The sequence below is a fragment of the Trichomycterus rosablanca genome, chromosome 21, assembly GCF_030014385.1.
Source record: "Trichomycterus rosablanca isolate fTriRos1 chromosome 21, fTriRos1.hap1, whole genome shotgun sequence".
Classification (NCBI taxonomy): Eukaryota; Metazoa; Chordata; class Actinopteri; order Siluriformes; family Trichomycteridae; genus Trichomycterus; species Trichomycterus rosablanca.
In genome coordinates, this window is record NC_086008.1 from 14652634 (window position 1) to 14677420 (window position 24787).

The window sequence follows — 24787 nt, forward strand, 5'->3', positions numbered from 1 at the left end:
GGATGGATGGATGGATAGCTATAAAGATATATGGATGAATGGACAGATGAATGGATGGACAGATATTGATGGATGGACAAATGTTGATGGATGGACGCACAGACCGATAGGATATACGGACAGACAAACAGATGGAAAGACAGGTATGGATTAATATGAATGGACGGGTAGCTAGATAGTAAGATGGATGGACGGACGGACGGACGGACAGACAGACGGACAGACAGATTGATGGCTGGATGGATAGCTATAAAGATATATGGATGGATGGATGGATGGATGGATGGATGGATGGATGGATAGCTATAAAGATATATGGATGGATGGATGGATAGCTATAAAGATATATGGATGGATAGATGGATGGATGGATGGATAGCTATAAAGATATATGGATCGATGGATGGATGGATGGATGGATGGATGGATGGATGGATAGCTATAAAGATATATGGATGGATGGATGGATAGCTATAAAGATATATGGATGATGGATGGATAGCTATAAAGATATATGGATGGATGGATGGATGGATAGCTATAAAGATATATGGATGAATGGATGGATGGATGGATGGATGGATGGATGGATAGCTATAAAGATATATGGATGGATGGATGGATGGATGGATGGATAGCTATAAAGATATATGGATGAATGGATGGATGGATGGATGGATAGCTATGAAGATATATGGATGGATGGATGGATGGATAGCTATAAAGATATATGGATGAATGGATGGATGGATGGATGGATGGATAGCTATAAAGATATATGGATGAATGGATGGATGGATGGATAGCTATAAAGATATATGGATGGATGGATGGATGGGTAGACAAATGGATTGATAGATGGATATTAATGGGTGGGTACCTAGATGAATGGATGGATAGATGGACGGATGGACGGATGGACGAACGGATAATAGATAGATATTGAAGGATGGATTGATGGATGGATGGATGTCTGCCTAGTTGAATGCTGAGTGCTATTTAGTCTGATGGTACCGGGTGAATGCTGTCACTCTCTCTGTAAACAATAGATGCTTGACCCTTGACACCAGCACATATAAAACTCCAGTGCCTCTCATCAGTGGCAGACTGCCTTTCACATTATTCAGCAAAAGACCCAAAAACGTACAATGTGGAGGCACATTTCTAAGACCAGTGTTGGTTTTGGCTATGTGTAATTAAATAAATTAATCTATAAAACAACACATTTGCAAGATGTATGCAAAATACATCAAACATTGTAGGCATTTTGAGAATCGCCAGTAGGAATTCCAGATTCCAGACATTCTCAGGCTCTTTAAACCTTGTGCTAGCATTTAGTGACCATGTGCTCTTTTAAGCAGCTAAGGATCTAAAAATAAAGCTAATTTACACCTACAGATCAGGTGAAGTCAGAGAAATAAAAGCACTTTTAGTTTGTCATTTCCACTTCTGCAATGCCAAGAAAAAAAACAGCTAAGGGAAGCTGTGAAAGTCACTGATAGAACCTGACCTAGCATTGCTTGAACAAACGTGATCTGCATGGACAATCAGAGGGAAACCTTGGTTCTGAACTCATCACAAATGTCAACATAAATCAACCAAGGCATGTTGGGAATCAAAAGAAGCAGCAAAACAAACAACTTAACAACTTGCAAGATGTATCATCTGCTATAGGGGGTGTTTGGTCAAAAATGGACATACAGTGGGGTATAAACATCCAAGACCACCAGTGACAGTTTTTATTTTGGGTTTGCATTCAGCATACCAATTCCACTGACATTTCAGCTCTGCTACCGGTAGGCTGGGCGCCCCTAGCCGGCGCAATTGGCAGTGCCCCTGCTGCAGATAAAATTGGTCGCTAGTCTTCTGGGTGGGAAAGAACCGGACTAAACATATACACCGATCAGCCATAACAATAAAACCACCTCCTTGTTTCTACACTCACTGTCCATTTTATCAGCTCCACTTACCATATAGAAGCACTTTGTAGTTCTACAATTACTGACTGTAGTCCATCTGTTTCTCTGCATGCTTTGTTAGCCCCCTTTCATGCTGTTCTTCAATGGTCAGGACTCTCCCAGGAACACTACAGAGCAGGTATTATTTAGGTGGTGGATCATTCTCAGCACTGCAGTGACACTGACATGGTGGTGGTGTGTTAGTGTGTGTTGTGCTGGTACGAGTGGATCAGACACAGCAGCGCTGCTGGAGTTTTTAAATACCGTGTCCACTCACTGTCCACTCTATTAGACACTCCTACCTAGTTTGTCCACCTTGTAGATGTTAGGTCAGAGACGATCGCTCATCTATTGCCGCTGTTTGAGTTGGTCATCTTTGAGATCTTCATCAGTGGTCACAGGACGCTGCCCACGGGGCGCTGTTGGCTGGATATTTTTGTTTGGTGGACTATTCTCAGTCCAGCAGTGACAGTGAGGTGTAAAAACTTCATCAGCACCGATGTGTCTTATTGTTCCTGAAGTGTCAATATTTTGTGTGGCCACCATTATTTCCCAGAACTGCCTTAACTCTCCTGGGCATGGAGTTTACCAGAGCTTCACAGGTTGCCACTGGAATGCTTTTCCACTCCTCCATGACGACATCATGGAGCTGGCGGATATTCGAGACTTTGCGCTCCTCCACCTTCCGCTTGAGGATGCCCCAAAGATGTTCTATTGGGTTTAGGTCTGGAGACATGCTTGGCCAGTCCATCACCTTTACCCTCAGCCTCTTCAATAAAGCAGTGGTCGTCTTAGAGTTGTGTTTGGGGTCATTATCATGCTGGAACACTGCCCTGCGACCCAGTTTCCGGAGGGAGGGGATCATGCTCTGCTTCAGTATTTCACAGTACATATTGGAGTTCATGTGTCCCTCAATGAAATGTAACTCCCCAACACCTGCTGCACTCATGCAGCCCCAGACCATGGCATTCCCACCACCAAGCTTGACTGTAGGCATGACACACTTATCTTTGTACTCCTCACCTGATTGCCGCCACACATGCTTGAGACCATCTGAACCAAACAAATTAATCTTGGTCTCATCAGACCATAGGACATGGTTCCAGAAATCCATGTCTTTTGTTGACATGTCTTCAGCAAACTGTTTGCGGGCTTTCTTGTGTAGAGACTTCAGAAGAGGCTTCCTTCTGGGGTTGACAGCCATGCAGACCAATTTGATGTAGTGTGCGGCGTATGGTCTGAGCACTGACAGGCTGACCCCCCACCTTTTCAATCTCTGCAGCAATGCTGACAGCACTCCTGCGCCTATCTTTCAAAGACAGCAGTTGGATGTGACGCTGAGCACGTGCACTCAGCTTCTTTGGACGACCAACGCGAGGTCTGTTCTGAGTGGACCCTGCTCTTTTAAAACGCTGGATGATCTTGGCCACTGTGCTGCAGCTCAGTTTCAGGGTGTTGGCAATCTTCTTGTAGCCTTGGCCATCTTCATGCAGCGCAACAATTCGTCTTTTAAGATCCTCAGAGAGTTCTTTGCCATAAGGTGCCATGTTGGAACTTTCAGTGACCAGTATGAGAGAGTGTGAGAGCTGTACTACTAAATTGAACACACCTGCTCCCTATGCACACCTGAGACCTAGTAACACTAACGAGTCACATGACATTTTGGAGGGAAAATGACAAGCATTGCTCAATTTGGGCATTTAGGGGTGTACTCACTTTTGTTGCCGGTGGTTTAGACATTAATGGCTGTATATTGAGTTATTTTGAGGGAAGAATAAATGTACACTGTTATACAAGCTGCACACAGACTACTTTTCATTGTGTCAAAGTGTCATTTTGTCAGTGTTGTCCCATGAAAAGATATACTTAAATATCTGCAGAAATGTGAGGGGTGTACTCACTTTTGTGATACACTGTATATATATATATATATATATATATACTGTATATCTTCACTGTAAGCATTACTCTTAAGACAGTGAGACTTCAGTGAGGGCAGGGAACCTTTAAACCAGCCAGACTCCATCACCGCTTTGGAGTGCTGCTATTGATTCTTTATTAAGCCAGTGAAGAGTTTATAGAAGAAGCCAGGAGCCCCTTTATACAGTCATCCTTGAGAGAAAGGTGGCATTTATCTGTTGTGACAAAGTGGTGCTCAGACTCAGTGTAGGGAGTTCAGCCTTAAAGCATCCTTGCTGAAACCACTATAGCCACTGTAGAAAATTCCAGACACATGATCTAAAGTTGATTAGATGAAAGTAAAATACTTACTATACTATACCCACAGTATAAGGGGAGGGCATCATGTTATGGAACCGGGATATACACCAATCAGTCATAACATTAAAACCACCTCCTTGTTTCTACACTCACTGTCCATTTTATCATCTCCACTTACCATATACAAGCACTTTGTAGTTCTACAATTACTGACTGTAGTCCATCTATTTCTCTACATACTTTTTTTAGCCTGCTTTCACCCTGTTCTTCAATGGTCAGGACCACCACAGAGCAGGTATTATTTAGGTGGTGGATCATTCTCAGCACTGCAGTGTCACTGACATGGTGATGGTGTGCTAGTGTGTGTTGTGCTGCTATGACAGCTGTGTCCACTCACTGTCCACTCTATTAGGCACTCCTACCTAGTTGGTCCACCTTGTAGATGTAAAGTCAGAGATAGTCGCTCATCCATTGATGCTGTTTGAGTTGGTCATCTTTGAGATCTTCATCAGTGGTCCCAGGACGCTGCCCACGAGGCACTGTTGGCTGGATATTTTAGGTTGGTGGACTATTCTCAGTCCAGCAGTGACAGTGAGGTGTTTCAAAACTCCAGCAGCATTGCTGTGTCTTATCCACACTAACACACCACCACCATGCCAGTGTCACTGCAGTGCTAAGAATGATCCACCACCCAAATAATAACTTCTCTGTAGTGGTCCTGTGGGGGTCCTGAGCATTAAAGAACAGCATGAAAGGGGGCTAACAAAGCATGCAGAGAAACAGATGGACTACAGTCAGTAATTGTAGAACTACAAATTGCTTCTATGTGGTAAACGAAGCCAATAAAATGGACAATGTGTGTAGAAACAAGGGGGTGGTTTTAATGTTATGGCTGATCAGTGTATAATAAGTACAATCAGGGCCAAGATTCAAGATTCTATGTGTAAATCACTTTAAAATCTTCGTGTTCTTTCATGGTAGCTAGTATGATTTTTTTTGTATCTGTCTGAAGAAATAAATGCCAGAGATAATGGTATTACTTTACCCTTTGCCTCCTATTTCCTGTTGCCCTAACCAGGGTTCTAACTCAACATTAAACGCCGAAACCGTGAGCGACTATTTTCGTGATTTGCAGTAGGAACTTTGCTGTTGTTAGCACGGCAGCGGTGCTTCATACGAGGGTTAATTAACGCTGAAATGTTCTCCCTGCCGACGCAGCTGTGGCATAATTGATAGAGTGCTATTTACTGCACAAAGTAAAATTATGCATGCAATACACTTAAAAATATACAATTATAGCCTGGTAGTAATGTTGAAAAGGTTGTGTCGGTTACATTTGCCTGATGTAATTAACGTTACTTAGTAGCAGGAGGGAGACGTATTGGCAGAAACGTGGCACAAATGTGTTTGGTTTCGGATGAAAAAAAGTGGGAGGCAATTACTGTGGGGAGAAATGCATATTTTAGCTTTGTTTGGGGGAGATCTTGCTCCTAATTACTGTTTTTCCTCTCTGCCAATCACTAATATTGGTTTGGCTAGTATATTTTAGTATATGTATTTACATGTAGCCTTTTTCTTTGTTTAGCAGTTCTCTGATAGCTACAGCAAAAGCTAGGCTAATTAACTCTCCTGTTAGCTTTTAGCTAAAGCTGTGTTACCCACAAAGTGACATTACTGTCAATTTAAAATTAAAAGCTGGGTTTTATTGGTTTGGCTAGTATAGTTATGTATTTCCATGTGGCCTCTTCTTTGTTTAGCAGTTCTCTGATAGCTACAGCAAAAGCTAGGCTAATTACCTCTCCTGTTAGCTTTTAGCTAAAACTATGTTACCCACAACCCGATACAGTCCCCATTTAATAGTTTAGCAACTAATAAATTACTCACAACATAATATAATATAATATATATAATAGGTTGTTTGTACCTCTAGCTGTTTATTAGTTTACAATGACTAGCCTGTTAGCATGCAAGGTTGCTATTATTACATTATTAGGTTACATTTGCCTAATGTAATTAACGTTACTTAGCAGCAGGAGGGGGACGTATTGGCAGAAACATGGCACAAATATAGCTAAAGCAAAAGCTAGGCTAATTAACTTTCCTGTTAGCTTTTAGCTAAAGCTATTTTACCAACAAAGTGACATTACTGTCAATTTAATATTAAAAACTTTGTTTGCTTGCTCCTAATTACTGTTTTTTCCTCTCATGTCAGCTACTAATATTGGTTTGGCTAGTATAGTTATGTTTTTCCATTTGGCCTCCTCCTTGTTTAGCAGTTTAGCTCTAATAGCTATTTGTTTGTAAATGCTCTAAAACTCAAAGCAAAAGCTAGGCTAATTAACTCTCCTGTTAGCTTTTAGCTAAAGCTATGTTACCCACAAACTGATACAGTCACTAATCACTGATACACTAATACAGTCACCAATCACTAATATTGGTTTGGCTAGTATAGTTATGTATTTCCATGTGGCCTCCTACTTGTTTAGCGGTTTAGCTCTAATAGCTATTTGTTTATAAATGCTCTAAATCTCTAAAGCAAAAGCTAGGCTAATTAACTCTCCCGTTAGCTTTTAGCAATAGCTATGTTACCCACAAACTGATACAGTCACCAGTCACTAATATTGATTTGGCTACTATGTATTTCCATGTAGCCTTCTCCTTGATTAGCAGTTTAGCTCTAATAGCTATTTGTTTGTAAATGCTTTTAAACTCTAAAGCAAAAGCTAGGCTAATTAAGTCTTCTGTTAGCTTTTAGCTATAGCTATGTTACTTACAAACTGACCAAAAAATGGCTTTTTGCATAATACATAGCATTTCAATAGTAAGGAAACCATGTACTACACTAATTTAAGTCAAGTAGTCATGTCAGGTCATCATTTAAGGTTAAAATGTTCAGTAGAGAAGTTTCTAGACCTGGTTTTATATTTTCTAAGGCATCAAACTGCTAGACTAAACAATTAACTAACTGAAAAAAACTGTAAAAAACTAACTGTTGTTAGTCAACAAGATGCTATTTTTAGCCCTTCAAAAACGATCTTTGGCCAAAGCAAAGTAAAAAAAGGCAAAAACAAATAAATAAGGTTTAATGCCAGTCTATTTTTAGCATCAACTAGGCTAGCATTAAAGTATACACCGATCAGCCATAACATTAAAACCACCTCGTTTCTACACTCACTGTCCATTTTATCAGCTCCACTTACCATATAGGAGCACTTTGTAGTTCTACAATTACTGACTGTTTCTCTACATACTTTTTTAGCCTGCTTTTACCCTGTTCTTCAATGGTCAGGACCCCCACAGGACCACTACAGAGCAGGTATTATTTGGGTGGTGGATCATTCTGAGCACTGCAGTGACACTGACATGGTGGTGGTGTGTTAGTGTGTTGTTCTGGTATGAGTGGATCAGACACAGCAGTGCTGCTGGAGTTTTTTCTCTCTATATATATATATATATATACACCATGTCCACTCACTGTCCACTCTATTAGACACTCCTACCTAGTTGGTCCACCTTGTAGATGTAAAGTCAGAGACGATCGCTCGTCTGTTGCTGCTGTTCGAGTTCTTCTAGACCATCAGTGGTCACAGGATGCTGCCCACAGGGCGCTGTTGGCTGGATTTTTTTGGTTGGTGGATGATTCTCAGTCCAGCAGTGACAGTGAGGTGTTTAAAAACTCCAGCAGCGCTGCTATGTCTGATCCACTCATACCAGCACAACACACACTAACACATCACCACCATGTCAGTGTCACTGCAGTGCTGAGAATGATAGACCACCTAAATAATACCTGCTCTGAGGTGGTCCTGGGAGAGTTCTGACCATTGAAGAACAGCATGAAAGGGGGCTAACAAAGCATGCAGAGAAACAGATGGACTACAGTCAGTCATTGTAGAACTACAAAGTGCTCCTATATGGTAAGTGGAGCTGATAAAATGGACAGTGAGGTGGTTTTAATGTTATGGCTGATCAGTGTATATTGTTATGTTTAAAGCCCAGCTAATTCTGTGGAATATTTGTGCTAATTGTTGCATCAAAGTTAAGCCTGCCAGCCACCTAATAAGTGATTTAACACCTACTGTGTATTTTCAGGTCTTTATTATCCCAGTCTGACAAATAAAATTCTCCCACTACAAGTCATGGCTTTTTTTCCTATTATTACTTGCGCTTGGTCTTCCCCACCCACCCCAGCAACAGTTTCCATTTCTTTTAGACCAAACAACAAAAAAAGCACTACACACGCCATCCATTGGCCCTTATATTGATTTGCAGGGGTGTTGAAAAGGTCTTTGGTCATGCCCTTACCAAAGCATACTAATTTGCTCGATCAAGTCTGTCAGAATATCGACTGGGAGGAGGTACGGCTAGTGGCATTGTGCTCGCTCCGGCGGGGGAGCCGTGCCGTGAAACGGGATTACCAGAGGTCACGCAGGCACTGAAAGGATGTCCATCACTTTCTGTCTGAGAACACAAAAGGGGTGGGAACCGGGACACGATTGAGACGTAGAAGACGAGAGGAACGGCGGAAAATAGTTGGGAAGGAAGGAGGGGGTGGAGGAAAACACTTCTTGCATGCAAATCGGTGGCCTGTTAATGTATTCATAGCCCTCTCGGAGAGTTTTAATCACAAGTCGGCTCGGCAGTCCTTTAGATACCACATAGGTACGTGTATAATGCTAAAATATGTTTTAATAATAATAATGACGCCCTATAATTTGTAAAGGAATCACACTAAACATGGATCAATGGCATCATAAATGTCTAGTGTATATTTTTTTGTTTATGTCATAAATAATGAGTAATGTCTTAAATTACAACTTAATAATAACTTGGTAATTTATTCATCTTTAGTAAGTGCTTTTTTTCTATTCAGGGTCACATGGTTTACGGTCAGTGGCAAAAATGCTGGATGCATGCAACTGTCCAATCATATGCAGTAGTATACAGGTAGTTTTAAAGATATAATAGTGCAGTACATGTTAAGCAATTAAGGTACGGGGCTAGTAATCAGATGGTTGTCAGTTCAAGCCCCACCATAGTCAGGTTGCCACTGTTGGGACCCTAACCCTCAGTAGCCTGCATAGTATTGTGTTACAATTGACTATGGGGACAGAGGTAGCCTAGTGGGTAGAGCTTTGGGCTATCAATCGGAAGATTGCAGCCACTGTTGGGCCCTTGAGCAAGGCCCTTAACCCCGTCTGCTCCAGGGGTGCCGTACAATGGCTGACCCTGCGCTCTGACCCCTGCTTCCAAACAAGCTGGAATATGCAGAAAAAGAATTGCATTGTACTGTACACGTGTATATGTATATATGACAAATAAATGCATTCTCTTCTTTATATATACACCGATCAGCCATAACATTAAAACCACCTCCTTGTTTCTACACTCACTGTCCATTTTATCAGCTCCACTTATCATATAGGAGCACTTTGTAGTTCTACAATTACTGACTGTAGTCCATCTGTTTCTCTACATACTTTTTTAACCTGCTTTTACCCTGTTCTTCAATGGTCAGGACCCCCACAGGACCCCCACAGGACCACCACAAAGCAGGTATTATTTAGGTGGTGGATCATTCTCAGCTCTGCAGTGACACTGACATGGTGGTGGTGTGTTAGTGTGTGTTGTGCTGGTACGAGTGGATCAGACACAGAAGCGCTGCTGGAGTTTTTAAATACCGTGTCCACTTACTGTCCACTCTATAAGACACTCCTACCTAGTTGGTCCACCTTGTAGATGTAAAGTCAGAGACGATCGATCATCTATTGCTGCTGTTTGAGTTGGTCATCTTCTAGACCTTCATCAGTGGTCACAGGACGCTGACCACGGGGCACTGTTGGCCTGATATTTTTGGTTGGTGGACTATTGTCAGTCCAGCAGTGACAGTGAGGTGTTTTAAAACACAGCACAACACACACGAACACACCACCACTATGTCAGTGTCACTGCAGTGCTGAGAATGATCCACCACCCAAATAATACCTGCTCTGTGGTGGTCCTGGTAGAGTCCTGATTATTGAAGAACAGCATGAAAGGGGGCTAACAAAGCATGTAAAAAACAGATGGACTACAGTCACTAACTGTAGAACTACAAAGTGCTTCTTTATGGTAAGTGGAGCTAATCGGTGTATGATGCATATGTGTATTTGAATGAAGGATTATATTATTATCTGTTTTTATTCCTGTGTTCTTCGATCCTCCTAAAGCCATAAATCAAACTACAGACTCCATAAATAGCTCAATACATTCCATGTGTTCTCCGGACTCTGTTTGTGGACCCACGTCACTCCATCTGGTCTCTTTGAGGATCTTTTTTTATCATCATCAGCCCCCATGATTCAAACAAATATTCAGTTAGCTATTATGCGCTCGGCTTGATTGTGCACCTCTTTATGGTGATGTCAAATACTCTTACCTCTATAGGTGAGACATCTGCCGGCGCTTCCCGGCTCATCGGGAGCGCTCGTCGCCGCCTGCCCTCCCCTCGCTAACCTGATCACATAGGTATTTTGCTTTCAGCCAGCCCTCGGCGTTTTGTTTGTTTGATTTGCCGAGCAGGTGTTTTATAACCATTAAAGCCTCCAGCGTGACCCTGGCGCTCAGGAGTAGGCAAATAGAGCGAGCGGACAGTCGAGTCATGCGAGTGATTTTTTTTCCCTTCTTTTTCTTTTTGCCCTCAATGGAACCATCTGGTGAGTGAATAAGAGCTAAAAAAGGGGAGGGGGGGGGGGGGGGGGGGGGTGGAACGGAGAGTACATCTAGCTATTTACCTTTGCCCACATTATTGTGTCTGGGGAAAGGAGGGGGAGGTGGTGGGGCAGAGGGACTATGTGTATTCCGGAAAGGGCTATGTGTATTTTGGACTTTTAAAGTCTGGTGATGTTGCTGTTTACAGTCACAAATTTGTAAGCATGCACCTGCCATTTCAATATGGCGTGGAAGGGCCGTCGGATAATTACGCCACACGTATTTAATACACAGACATTCAAAATATTAACATATAAAAAAATTTTTTTTAGAATTTTATAATAAATAGAATTAAAAAAAAAAAAATTATTAGAAACAAGAAATTTACACTTTATACATTTTACAAATACAACCCCAAAACAGTATGGAATATGCAAATGAAATAAAAATGCAGTGTTCCTTACATTTACATTTCATGTTTTGTCTGGTCAACTTCATTTCATTTGTTAATAAACTAAATCCATTCCTGCATTTCAGGCCTGCAACACGTTCCAAAAAAAGTTGGGACGGGGGCAATTTAGGCCTAGTAATAATGATGTGATTCCAAACAGATACTTTGAAATGTTTAAAAACAATGAACCTCAAAGAACGATTGGAAGGGATTTGCATATTTCTCCCTCTTCAGTGCATAATATCATTAAACCATTCAAGGAATCGGAAGGAATTCTTCGATCCTTCAGACGGCACTGCATCAAGAACCGCCACTCAACAACAGCTGATATAACCACATGGGTGAGGGATTACTTTGGCAAACCTTTGTCAAGCACTACAATACAGAGTCACATGCACAAATGCCACTTAAACCTTTACTGTGCAAAACAGAAGCCTTATGGTAACCATGTACAGAAGCGGCGTCGATTTCTCTGGGCTCTGAGGCATCTAGGATGGACCATCACACAGTAGAAACGTGTATTGTGGTCAGATGAATCAGCATTCCTGGTCTTTGTGCTCCAGACCAAAAGCGAAAAGGACCTTCCAGACTGTTATCAGGAACAAGTCCAAAAGCCAGAGTCTGTCATGGTATGGGGGTGTGTCAGTCCTCTTGGTAAAGGTCATTTACACTTCTGTGATGGCAGCATTAATGCAGAAAAGTACATTGAGATCTTAGAGCAACATGTGCTGCCTTCAAGACATCGTCTTTTCCAGGAACAAGACAATGCAAAACCACATGCTGCACACATTACAAAGGCATGGCTGCGGAAGAAGTGGGTATGGGTACTGGACTGACCTGCCTGCAGAAAGAATGGGACACTAAATCACTTGGTGTCCTCGGTGCCAAAACGTCTTTTAAGTGTGGTGAAAGGGAACGGCAACATGACAAAGTGGTAAATGCTTTACTGTCCCAACTTTCTTTGGAACGTGTTGCAGGCCTGAGATGCAGGAATGGATGTTTATTAATAAATGAAATGAAGTTGAGCAGACAAAACATGAAATATCTCAGGTTCATCAGGTTCCATAAAACAGACTTTGTAATTAATAAAACAGACTCTGCTTTACAGACTAACATTAACATTAGCACTGAGCTCTTAGCTTTGCCTCTTGTACGACCGTTTGTTTACATTTCTCCGGCGGTGTCAATGAACGGACGTTAATCGGGCACTCACTAAACCCAGCCTCATGCCCCGGCACTACATATAATTATGAAATTGATGATAATTACCATGCAACTCATTAACGACTCATTAGGCTATTATGTTTAAGCTCAATGGCGATGCAAATGAGCTCGAACGAACGGCGAAGAAGGAGGTAAATACCAAAAACAAATACTAATTAATTATGATCAAGTGCTCGAGATGAAATCTTGAAGAGATTCTGTGATCGCTGTGATAGGACAATACATTTTTTATAAGGACCCGGGCACATATGTAAGCACTCTGAACATTAGCGTGGATATTGCTGTATTCTGTTATTTTTATGGACGGTGTGTTACTGCTTTTAAGTGTGGATTCAGTTTATTTATGAGTAGCTGGTACGAAGGGGCACATTAGTGCATCTGCTTTTTAATTTTTAAAGAGTACGACAGTATTGACATATAGCAGTGCAGTATAAATATGAGGGTTAGAATAAATTTTTACGTAGTATCACAGGTTCTTACATTCCAAAATAAAAATGCCAGTAGCTGGATTGGCAACAACAAATGTGCGTGTGAGTGTGCATAATTGAGTCAGTGATTTATAACCCTGACCAAGGTACAGCAGTTATAATTATAACACACTTTAAAATATAAAGGTATATAAAATAAAAAATAAAAAAAATACGTTATACATTTTTACATACATTTTGTATTTACATATTTTATATATATTTATTATTTTTTGAAATTATTATTTTTATTATTTTTTAATTAATTAATGTATTTATTAATTAATTAAAGTATTTCTTTTTCACTTGTTTTGTCTGCAGTATATACCACATTCTTTTTATTTATTTTTTATTAAGCCTTGTTTATATTTTATGTTTATTTATTTACTTATTTTGTTTGCAGTATATGCCACATTCTTTTTATTTATTTTTTAATAGCCTTGTTTATAGTTTAGGTTTATTTATTAATTCATTCATTTAATTATTTTGTTTGTAGTATATACCACATTCATTTTATTCAGCCTTGTAATTTGCCTTGTTTTTATTTTATGTTTATTTATTTATTTATTTAATTATTTTGTTTGTAAAATATACCACATTTCTTTTATCTTATTATTTCTTTTGTCTTATTTTTTCATTGATAATTTCATTAAATTATGTTATTTGTTTTTAACTTATGTTTGCAATATATACCACATTCTTTTTATTTTTATTTTTTTATTAGCCTTGTTTATATTTTATGTTTATTTATTTATTTATTTACTTATTTTGTTTGTAGGATATACCATATTACATTTATTAATTTTTTTAACTAGCCTTTTTTTATTAATAATTTAATTCAATTATTTTATTTATTTTTAACTTATGTTTGTAGTATTTTTCACTTGTTTTGTTTGTAAAATATACCACATTATTTGTATTCATTTTTTAATTAGCCTTGTTTAGATTTTAAGTATATTTATTTACTTATTTTGTTTGTAGGATATACCACAATCATTTTATTATTTTTCTCGACTAGCCTTATTTTTAATTAATAATTCAATTTATTTATTTATTTATTTTTCCACTTGTTTTGTTTGCAGTATATACACCATATTCTTATTATTATGTTGTTATTATGTTTTTATTAGCCTTGTTTATATTTTTTGTTTATTTATTAATTTACTTATTTTGTATGTAAGATATACCACATTCTTTTAAATTTATTTTTCAATAAGCCTTGTTTATATTTTGTTTATTTATTTATTTACTTATTTTGCTTGTAGGATATTCTACATTCCTTTCATTAATATTTCAAACTAGCCTTATTTCTAATTAATAAATCTATAATTTTATTTCTTTTTCAGCTGTTCGGTTTCCAATATGCACCACATTCTTTTTATAATTTTTTTTTAATTAGCCTTGTTTATATTTCATTTTTATTTATTTATTTACTTTGTAGGATATACCCCATTCCTTTTATTAATATTTCAAACTAGCCTTATTTTTATAATTTTTCTAAAAATAATTTTTAAACTAGCCTTATTTGTAATTAATTAATTTATTTATTACCTTATTATTTTATTTATTTTTCAATTATTTTGTTTGTAGTATATACCACATTCTTTTTGTTCATTTTTAATTACCCTTGTTTATATTTTAAATTTATTCATTTATTTACTTATTTTGTTTGTAGGATATACCACATTCTTTTTATTCGTTTTTTTATTAGCCTTGTTTTTATTTTATTTATTTATTTACTTATTTTGTTTGTAGGATATACCACATTCCATTTTTAGATCTTTTTCCATCCACACTGTGAAGAAATGTAAATTCTTGTAATTATTATTTGAAAAAAAAAAAAAAAAGTATCTTCATGCTGAAATGAAACAGATCTCTCTTTACATTTTGGTATAAAAATAGCCAGTGATATTTATAGTGACAAAACACTTAAAAAGGATGTTTTATTTGCAGCATTTGAACTTTAATAATTCTAAAAATAAAAATAATAATAAATAAATAAACGATAAAGAAGCCCGAGCCTTGCAGTTGAATTGATTTATTTACAGTGACTCTATCCGAGTGGAAAGCCACTTTCATGTTGATTGATCACTGCAACATAGTGCAGGATTTAATACAACAACAAAGCTCTTTGTACTAATAACCCAGGGACATTAAAGCTCTCGGGCAGTGTTTCCATTTACTCCGAAGTGTGGATTTGCTGCTCAAGTGAGCAAGTGGGACTTGCTTTATGTCTCCGCCAGACGCCTTCCACAAACTATTTCTGCTAATGGCAAATTATCACCGTTTCTATTTCCTGAAGTGGAGGCTCTCGCAAATTGACGTATCTGTCCTCTGTGGGTTTACGGGCGCATTAAGGCGTCTTAAAATATTAATATGAGAGTGCATTTAGGCCGGAGTAGCTGGGGCGTGCATTCTCCCTGTGGCTTCCATTTGGGTCACAAGGGACTGACTGAGAGACACCCCCCACCCATGCTCTCTCCTCCCTCTCTTTCTGCTTGTACTGTTGATTTAATCGATATTGAACATTACATGATCACTCCCTTCACTGTGCCCTTCCTGTATCGAGTTCTTTTCTCCTTTTGAACCCTTTTTAAACAAGACTAAATAAGACATCATTTTTGGGTTTGTTCGTGCGGCGGGGGAGCTCCTCCGGGAGGCGACTCTCGAGCCGCCCTCTCTCCGGCTGCGACAGTTCCGACCAGCTCAAATCATGATTACAACAGACTGCATGTCACATCCTGTTACTGTACAAGCTAGCAAACTGAATCCTCTGAGATCCGAACACAGAACCCTACAGTAGCTAGGCCGGAGGACTCGAGCTACCCACATTAGCCGTGTAGTTGGAACTCTCTATATTCCATCTTCTACTGCTGGGGACCCCAAATGCAGCCAAGGTGGGTAAATTTGCCCGACACACTCCCTTGGACCCCTTCTTATTCGCCCATAATTCGGTGGATTCACGAGTGAGGCCAGTCTCTCGCATGGAGAGTCACGCGCCGATCTCCACGTTCCTCCACTTCTGTACAGGCACCTAACCAGTATACAGTCTTTTACCACCAAGCAGACTGTCTGCTACAGGCACTGCCAGTTGTGCCCGTTAAGGGGCACCCAGCCGCCTGGTAGCAGAGCTGAAATTCAGGGAGATTCCAGAGTACCAGACTTGGCACCCTTCCATCCAGGCTTTTAATGAGAGAGCACTGACAAGTGAAAGAAAGAAAGATAGAAAGATATCCTTTATTTGTCATATATACATATACAGATGTACAGTACAATGAAATTCTTTCTTCGCATATCCCAGCTGGTGTTGGAAGCTGGGGTCAGAGCGCAGGGTCAGCCAACTTACGGCGCCCCTGGAGCAGACAGGGTTAAGGGCCTTGCTCAAGGACCCAACAGTGGCTACATAGCAGAGCCAGGATTTGAACCGCCAATCTTCCGGTTGATAGCCCAAAGCTCTACCCACTAGGCTACCACTGACCCCTAGTGCTCATCCCAAGTGCTCATCCCAATGGCTAGGATGTTGGATATTCATTAGCTAAGTAGTCCATGTAGGCACTGGCCGATAGCACCCCTAAGACCAAGCCCTGGATCCCCAAGATCTCATCCATAGTAGGCTAGCCTATGGTAACCCAAGTGCCCCTATATGTGAACAATATACTACTTTCTTCTGGAGCAGTAATTGTATGATTGGCTGAAGTCTTGCAATATTTCTTGTCAGCAGGGTTGCCAGGTCCAGCAAAAGGGCGCCTGCACATAGATGATGAATAACGGAGAGCAGTGCGAGAGTCTATACGCGATACCGCTCTCTGTAAGACTCCGTCTCTGGCAAGATGAAAAGTAGCGGATGGCTACTACACGAGTCAAAGGGGGCGCACGTTAGGTACGGCTATCCTTGGTCAGCAGGGTTGCCAGGTCTAGCAAAAATAACCAACCCAAAGTCTGTCTAAAACCCGACCTTCAGAACATGAAAACCAGGAACCTTACACACTGCCTGGTCAGTACAATTGGTTTGATAAGCTAACAGAACCACAAATCGTCCACAGACAGGTTAGCCACGCAGGATTTCACGATGTACTCTCAGACTAGCCAGCAGTCACTTAAACCGGTCGCAGGACAACCGGAAAACAGCAGGAACAGCAGTTAAACTGTGAAAAATACCCAATGAACTGCATCTCTTCCTACACCCTAGGCAAAACCCCCATGTTCCATGATGCACTGGTTCCTTATTATGGTTTTCTCCCACTTCTTAAAGATTTGCCAGTCTGTAAATTGTCCATAGATGTGATTGCAGCCAATAAATATGATTTAGTTTTGCAAAAACAAGTGCACCCTATGGCGCAAACCCTTTTTCTTGCTGATGTTCCCATTACTGTATGTTACGGTGCTCTAGTGACATAGCGGTTGACCGTTTGGGCGCCTACACGGGGGCGCGGTATGTCTGTCAATTCTGCTGGCCGGTCAAAGATGCACATACAGTAGATGGTGAATAATGGAGAGCAGTGCGTGAGACTATACGCAATACTGCCCTCTGTAAGACTCCATCTCTGGCAAGCTACAAAGTAGAATTTGGCTACTACACTACACGTGTTAGGTATGGCCTTCCTCGGTCAGAGTAGGGGTCTACAGCAGTAAAGGAAAGATATAACTTTCTGGGGGAATTGCATATGACTAGATTGGGAGAAAATGAGGAAAATACCAATTTATAATACAAAAACGATTAGCGACAAGTAAACAGAACCACAAATCGTCCACAGACAGGTTAGCCACACAAGGTACACCAGAAGTCACTTAAAACAATTGCAGGATGACCTGAAAACAGCAGGAACAGCAGTTAAAGTGTTGAAAATAGCCAAGGAACTGCACCTGTTCCTTCACCCCATGACTTGGGTTGGTGAAGGATGGGTTACGGCGTTCCTCTAAGAATTTGATGCCGTTAGTGACGAATGAACAGAACCACAAATCGTCCACAGACAGGTTAGCCACACAAAATACACCAGCAGTCATTTAAAACAATTGCAGGATGACCTGAAAACAGCAGGAACAGCAGTTAAAGTGTGGAAAATATCCAATGAACTGCACCTGTTCCTTCACCCCATGACTTGGGTCATGATTCTTCGGTCAGAGTAGGGGTCTACAGCACTAGGGGAAAGATATACCTTTCTGCAGGAATTGGATATGACTGAATTGAGAGAAAATGAGGAACATACATATATAATATAAAAAACAATTGATGAGAATTGATGCCGTTAGTGATGAGTAAACAGAACCACAAAGCGTCCACAGACAGGTTAGCCACACAAGATACACCAGAAGTCACTTAAAACAATTGCAGGATGACCTGAAAACAGCAGGAACAGCAGTTAAAGTGTGGGGTCTACAGCAGTAGGGGAAGGATATAACAAAAAACGATTCTAATAAAGGCGTGGTCACATCAGAAGTTATTGGGGTCAGAGATGTTGTGAAGACCAAATGTGACAGATGTTGTGGTTTGCTGGAAATCGCTGCTGACAGAACAGCTGGAGAAGTGTGTTTAAAAATTGATAAGTTAACATCCATGCTGTTCTGACCCTGACCCCCTCCCTGCTCTTTTGGCATCGCTCGCATACTGTATGTCTGTCAAAGGCTCTATGATATGGCCGGAAGTATGTGGACGCCTGAAATTGTTGGATTTATTTATTATAAAACCATGGACATTAATATGAAGTTAGCCAAGTGAGTAAGGACCATGGTTGCTCAAGGGTCAGGATCTGAACCCAAAACCTTCCATTTGATAACCAAACATGTGCCAATGCTTTGAATCATTGTTCTGGTTGTTATGGTTCCATCAACTAAGACAAGTCATCCAGGTCCTGCTGAAGGAAAGCAGCCCAGACCATCATACTACCACCACCTTGTTTCACTGCTGGTATGTTCTTATAGTGGATTGCAGAGTTAGCTTACTTATCCAACTTATCAGTCCACAGAATGTTATGCCAAAAGTCTTAGGACTGTGTGGACAGTTTTTGGCAAATGCAAGACAAGCCTTTTCTCATTGATTTACTCACTGACTCACTGACTGCATCACCCACTGCCTCACCGACTGCCTCACCGACCCACTCACCAACTGATTCACCAACTGACTCACCAACTCCTCAGGGCAAATTAATTGTCACACTGACTCACTCACTGACTCACTCACTGACTCACTCACTGACTCACTCACTGACTCACTCACTGACTCACTCGTTGTTCTTTTTGGTCAGCAATGGTTTGGACCCTGTACTAAATCCATCACAGGGGGCATGTGACTCATCAAATGACTCCCTCACTCACTGACTCACTCACCCACCGACTGACCCACCGACTCCTCAGGGAAAATTAATTGACTCACCCACCGACTCACCCACCGACTCACCCGACTCAGGGCAAATTAATTAAATGCCACATTGACTCCCTCATCGACTCCCCCATTGACTCACCCATTGACTTCCCCATTGACTCACCCATTGACTCACCCATTGACTCACCCATTGTTCTTTTTGGTCAGCATGGGTTTGGACCTTGCAACTCTCCCATGGATGCCATTTGTGCCCAGTGTCCTGTCTGAGGCAAGTGAGGCCTGCAGCTTTCAAGATGTTCATCTGGGTTCTTGTGCGACCTCTTGGATGGACGTTCTTGGTGGTTTTCTTTATTTGTGGATAGTGGCTCTCACTGTGGTTCCCATAGTCCAATATCTTAAGCAACAGCTTTGTATACCCTACAAGACTAGTAGAGTTTAATGAACGTGTCACATTTGTGTGTGTGTGGCTCCGATCCTGGGGTTCGGGAGTCTGGGCAGTCTGGTGCTCTCATGTTTGTCAGATTTGCTGGCGCTGCCTGCCCTGACTATAGACAAAGGCTCAGTGCTTGGGGGTTCTAGGTCATAAAAACTTGTAGTGACCAGGGATGTTGGGTTGCTCTCGTTCTGCCTCTCTTGTCCGATTACTCAGGTTTGATGACGGTGGGGGAGGTGGGCACTGATGTCCTGTGAAAGCCTTCATGACTTTTTACTTAGTTTTTAATTAGGGGTGCCGGAGTCTCATGCTACTTTCTTTACCCCAAGGTGGCTCTGATGGAAACCTGTCTACCAACCCGAGGCGCCAACAACGCTGCTCCTGCTAGATGTGATGGAATAAAGTCAACAAATACCCAAAAAAGTGTAGACTGATGGGTAAAACAATCACATGACAATTAAATCATTAATCAAATATACAACAATACTTCAAGTCTTCAAGAACTCAAGGTGTCTCAATACTTCCTGAATCCACAGTATAATATAATGATGATGAGTGATTGATACGACCAAGCGCGTGCAAACCCGAACCGCGCCGTATGTTAATCTAATTAGCATAACACATCAAAGGTCCTGGCTTTTACTGGTCTATTTTCATAGCACAATTGACAGTGGTGAGAGGCAATACAATGGAGCACTTGGCAGCGAAAGCGCTCGTTCTCTTGGCACGGGGCCCGAAAGAGAAAAAGTACTGCGTAAATGAGCTAACGCCTAATCATGCTAATCCTGATGGTGAAATATAAATTTTACGAGGGTGAGGTTTGTGTTTGAGGTGTTTGTGTGAAATGTTTGTGAATGGGTAAATGAGAACCTGATGAACCTAAATGAAATTAAGGTTTCAGCCAGGTGTCTTATTTCAATTTAATTATAATTAAAACAAAGTAAAATTAATTACAAGTTGTCACAGGAATGTACTGAATCCATCCCAGGGGGCATGTGACTCACCAAATGACTCACTCACTCACTGACTCACCCACTCACTGACCCACCGGCTGCCCGACTCCTTAGGGCAAATTAATTAGGTGTCACATTGACTCACTCATTGACTGACTGCCTGACCCACTGACTCACCAACTGACTCAGGGCAAATTAATTGTCACAATGACTCGCTCATTGACTCAATACTGACTCACTGACTCACCCAGTGCTCAGGGCAAATTAATTGTTACATTGATTCATTATTGACTCATCATTCACTCACCGACTCCTTAGGGCAAATTAATTATCACATTGACTCACCCACTGACTCAGGGCAAGTTAATTGACTCACCCACTGACTCACCGACTCCTCAGGGCAAAAAAATCATTGTCTCATTGACTCACCCATGAACTCACCCACTGACTCACCCACTGACTCACCCATTGACTCACCCACTGACTCACCCACTGCTCAGGGCAAATTAAATGACTCATTGACTCACTCATTGATTCACTCATTGACTCATTCATTGACTCATTCACTGACTCGCCGACTGACTCCCTCATTGACTCACCCACTGACACAGGCACTGACTTACCGACTACTCAGGGAAAATTAATTGTCACACTGACTCACTCTGACTCACTCCCTGACTCAAGGCAAATTAATTGACTCACTGACTCACTCACTGACTCACTCACTGACTCACTCACTGACTCCCCCATTGACTCGCTCATTAACTCAATACTGACTCACTAACTCACCTACTGCTCAGGGCAAATTGTCTCTTTGACTCACTCTGACTCACGGCAAATTAATTGTCTCACTGACTCACTCATTGACCCACCCACTGACCCGCCCACTGACTCACCAACTCCTCAGGGCAAATTGTCACATTGACTCACCCACTGACTCACCCACTGACTTAACCACTGACTCAACCACTGACTCAACCACTGACAGGGCAAATTAATTGACTCATTGACTCACTTACTGACTCACCCACTGACTCACCCACTTACTCACCCACTGACTTACCGACTCCTCAGGGCAAATTAATTAGGTGCCTTATTGACTCACCCACTGACTCACCCACTGACTCACCCATTGACTCACCCATTGACTCACCCACTGACTCACCCACTGACTCACCCACTGACTCACCCACTGCTCAGGGCAAATTAAATGACTAATTGACTCACTCATTGATTTACTCATTGACTCATTCATTGACTCATTCACTGACTCGCCGACTGACTCCCTCATTGACTCACCCACTGACACAGGCACTGACTTACCGACTCCTCAGGGAAAATTAATTGTCACACTGACTCACTCTGACTCACTCCCTGACTCAAGGCAAATTAATTGACTCACTGACTCACTCACTGACTGACTCACTCACTGACTCACTCACTGACTCACTCACTGACTCACTCACTGACTCCCCCATTGACTCGCTCATTAACTCAATACTGACTCACTAACTCACCTACTGCTCAGGGCAAATTGTGTCTTTGACTCACTCTTTGACTCACTCTGACTCACGGCAAATTAATTGTCTCACTGACTCACTCATTGACCCACCCACTGACCCGCCCACTGACTCACCAACTCCTCAGGGCAAATTGTCACATTGACTCACCCACTGACTCAACCACTGACTCAACCACTGACGGGGCAAATTAATTGACTCATTGACTCACTTACTGACTCACCCACTGACTTACCAACTCCTCAGGGCAAATTAATTAGGTGCCTTACTGACTCACCCACTGACTCACCCACTGACTCACCCACTTACTCAGGGCAAATTAATTGACTCACTGAGTCACCCATTGACTCACCCACTGACTCACCCACTGACTCACCCACTGACTCACCCACTGACTCAGGGAAAATTAATTAAGTGTCACATTTACTCACTTATTTACTCACTCATTGACGTCATGACACTTCAGGGAAAATAAGTGTCACATACCCCCAAAAAGGGTATTTAAGGACCTAGAAAACCAAGGTGGATCACCACTCATTATCCTGCATTTTACTTAACCACACACACAGGATTTAGGATTAATGTCACAGGTATTCCCCGTTCAGGTCCGGATTACATCATTTATTCCCTGTCGCCATTAAACTTTCAGGCAGAACAGGTTGAAGCTGAGGCGACGCTTGTTCCTGCTCACAGAGATCCCTGAAGAAGAGCTACTGCAGGCAGCTAGGGGCGAGAGCATGTCACGAGCATTAAACACCGAGTCTCCAGGTGCCGTTGTGGCAGAAAGACACTTGTTCAATTAGAACCTTGGGGGATTCGGTGTATTACTTTACCTCCAGGTACATGTAGGATTGGATGAATTTGAACGGTTGTTCACAATCATTCATTGATTTTTAGGAACAGCTTTATTCTGATCAGTGTCAAGTCGGATCCAAAGCTAATCCTGGAAACAACTAGCACCCGTCTATTCACTTGACTCAATCATTCACACCTAGCAACAATTTCCTCTGCCCCACACTTATAGTCAGGTGTTTTTTTGCCGCATACACCACCCCCGAGCTGGCCGAGGAAAGGCACATACTATCACCCTCTAACACGTGCTGTTCTTTTCACTTTCTAGTGGTGGATTCCCACAGACAGACAGACAGACAGACAGACAGACAGACAGACAGACAGACATATTGCATATACAGCATCACGCCATGCCCTGTGTGGATGATCCAACATTCACTCAGGCACCTCAACCAGACAGAATTAGAATGACTGTCATATACACCAACGAGGCATAACATTATGACCACTGAAAGGGGAAGTGAATAAGACTGATTATCTATTCATCACGGCACCTGTTAGTGGGTGGGATATAAGGCAGCAAGTTTGAGCGAGTTTTTTTTTTTTTTTTTTTTTTTTTACCCCTTTTTCTCCCCTTTTAGCGCATCCAATTGTTCAATTTGCATCGTGCTTCCTCTCTGTCTATGCCGAACCCTGCCCTGACGGAGGTGATTGAAGCTAACCCGTATCCCCTCCGAAACACGAGCAGCAGCCAGATGCATCTTTGCCACCCACACATTGACGAGTTTTGGCGCCACCTAGCGTTGCATGCGGAGAGACAGAAGGATATGCAACGCTAGGGCACCCCCTCCCATCTCTGTGCAAGCGCCTCCAATCAGCCGGCAGAGAACTCAATCGCATTCTGACAGAGAGAGACCCACATCCGGTTCTTTGTCCCACCCCCCACATGAGCAACCGGCCAATCGTTGCTCATATAGCCACTCAGCTTCGAACCGGTAAAGCAAGGCTGGATTCGATACGACGCTTCTCAGAATCCAGCCCTGGTTGCAGCGCGTTTCTTTTTACCGCTGCGCCACCTGAGCGGCCTAGTTTGAGCGAGTTTGACAGGGGCCAAAACTGCAGCTCTTGTGTGGTGTTGCCGGTCTGCAGTGGTCAGTATCCATCAAAAGTTGTCAGAGGAAGGAACAGTGGTATGGACAACTAAGGCTCATTGATTCACGTGAGGAGTGAAGGCTGGCCAGTGTACTTACCATATAGAAGCACTTTGTAGTTCTACAATTACTGACTGTAGTCCATCTGTTTCTCTACATGCTTTTTTAACCTGCTTTTACCCTGTTCTTCAATGGTCAAGACCCCCACAGGACCACCACAGAGCAGGTATTATTTAGGTGGTGGATCATTCTCAGCACTGCAGTGACACTGACATGGTGGTGGTGTGTTAGTGTGTGTTGTGCTGGTTTGAGTGGATAAGACACAGCAGTGCTGCTGGAGTTTTTAATTACCGTGTCCACTCACTGTCCACTCTATTAGACACTCCTACCTAGTTGGTCCACCTTGTAGATGTAAAGTCAGAGACGATCGCTCATCTATTGCTGCTGTTTGAGTTGGTCATCTTCTAGACCTTCATCAGTGGTCACAGGGCGCTGCCCACGGGGCGCTGTTGGCTGGATATATTTTTGGTTGGTGGACTATTCTCAGTCCAGCAGTGATAGTGAGGTGTTTAAAAACTCCCATCATACTCATACCAGCACAACACACAC

At 41.7% G+C, this 24787-nt stretch overlaps 1 long non-coding RNA gene across 1 annotated transcript in view; it reads right to left on the reverse strand.

The window, feature by feature from the left end:
• The window catches only part of LOC134335512 (uncharacterized), a 57123-nt gene extending 46436 nt beyond the window's left edge, over positions 1 to 10687 (reverse strand). The window contains exon 1 of the long non-coding RNA XR_010015608.1: positions 10597 to 10687. This is a non-coding gene — a long non-coding RNA (uncharacterized LOC134335512). The remainder of the gene's footprint in view (positions 1 to 10596) is intronic.
• Between the last annotated feature and the right edge of the window lie 14100 nt (positions 10688 to 24787).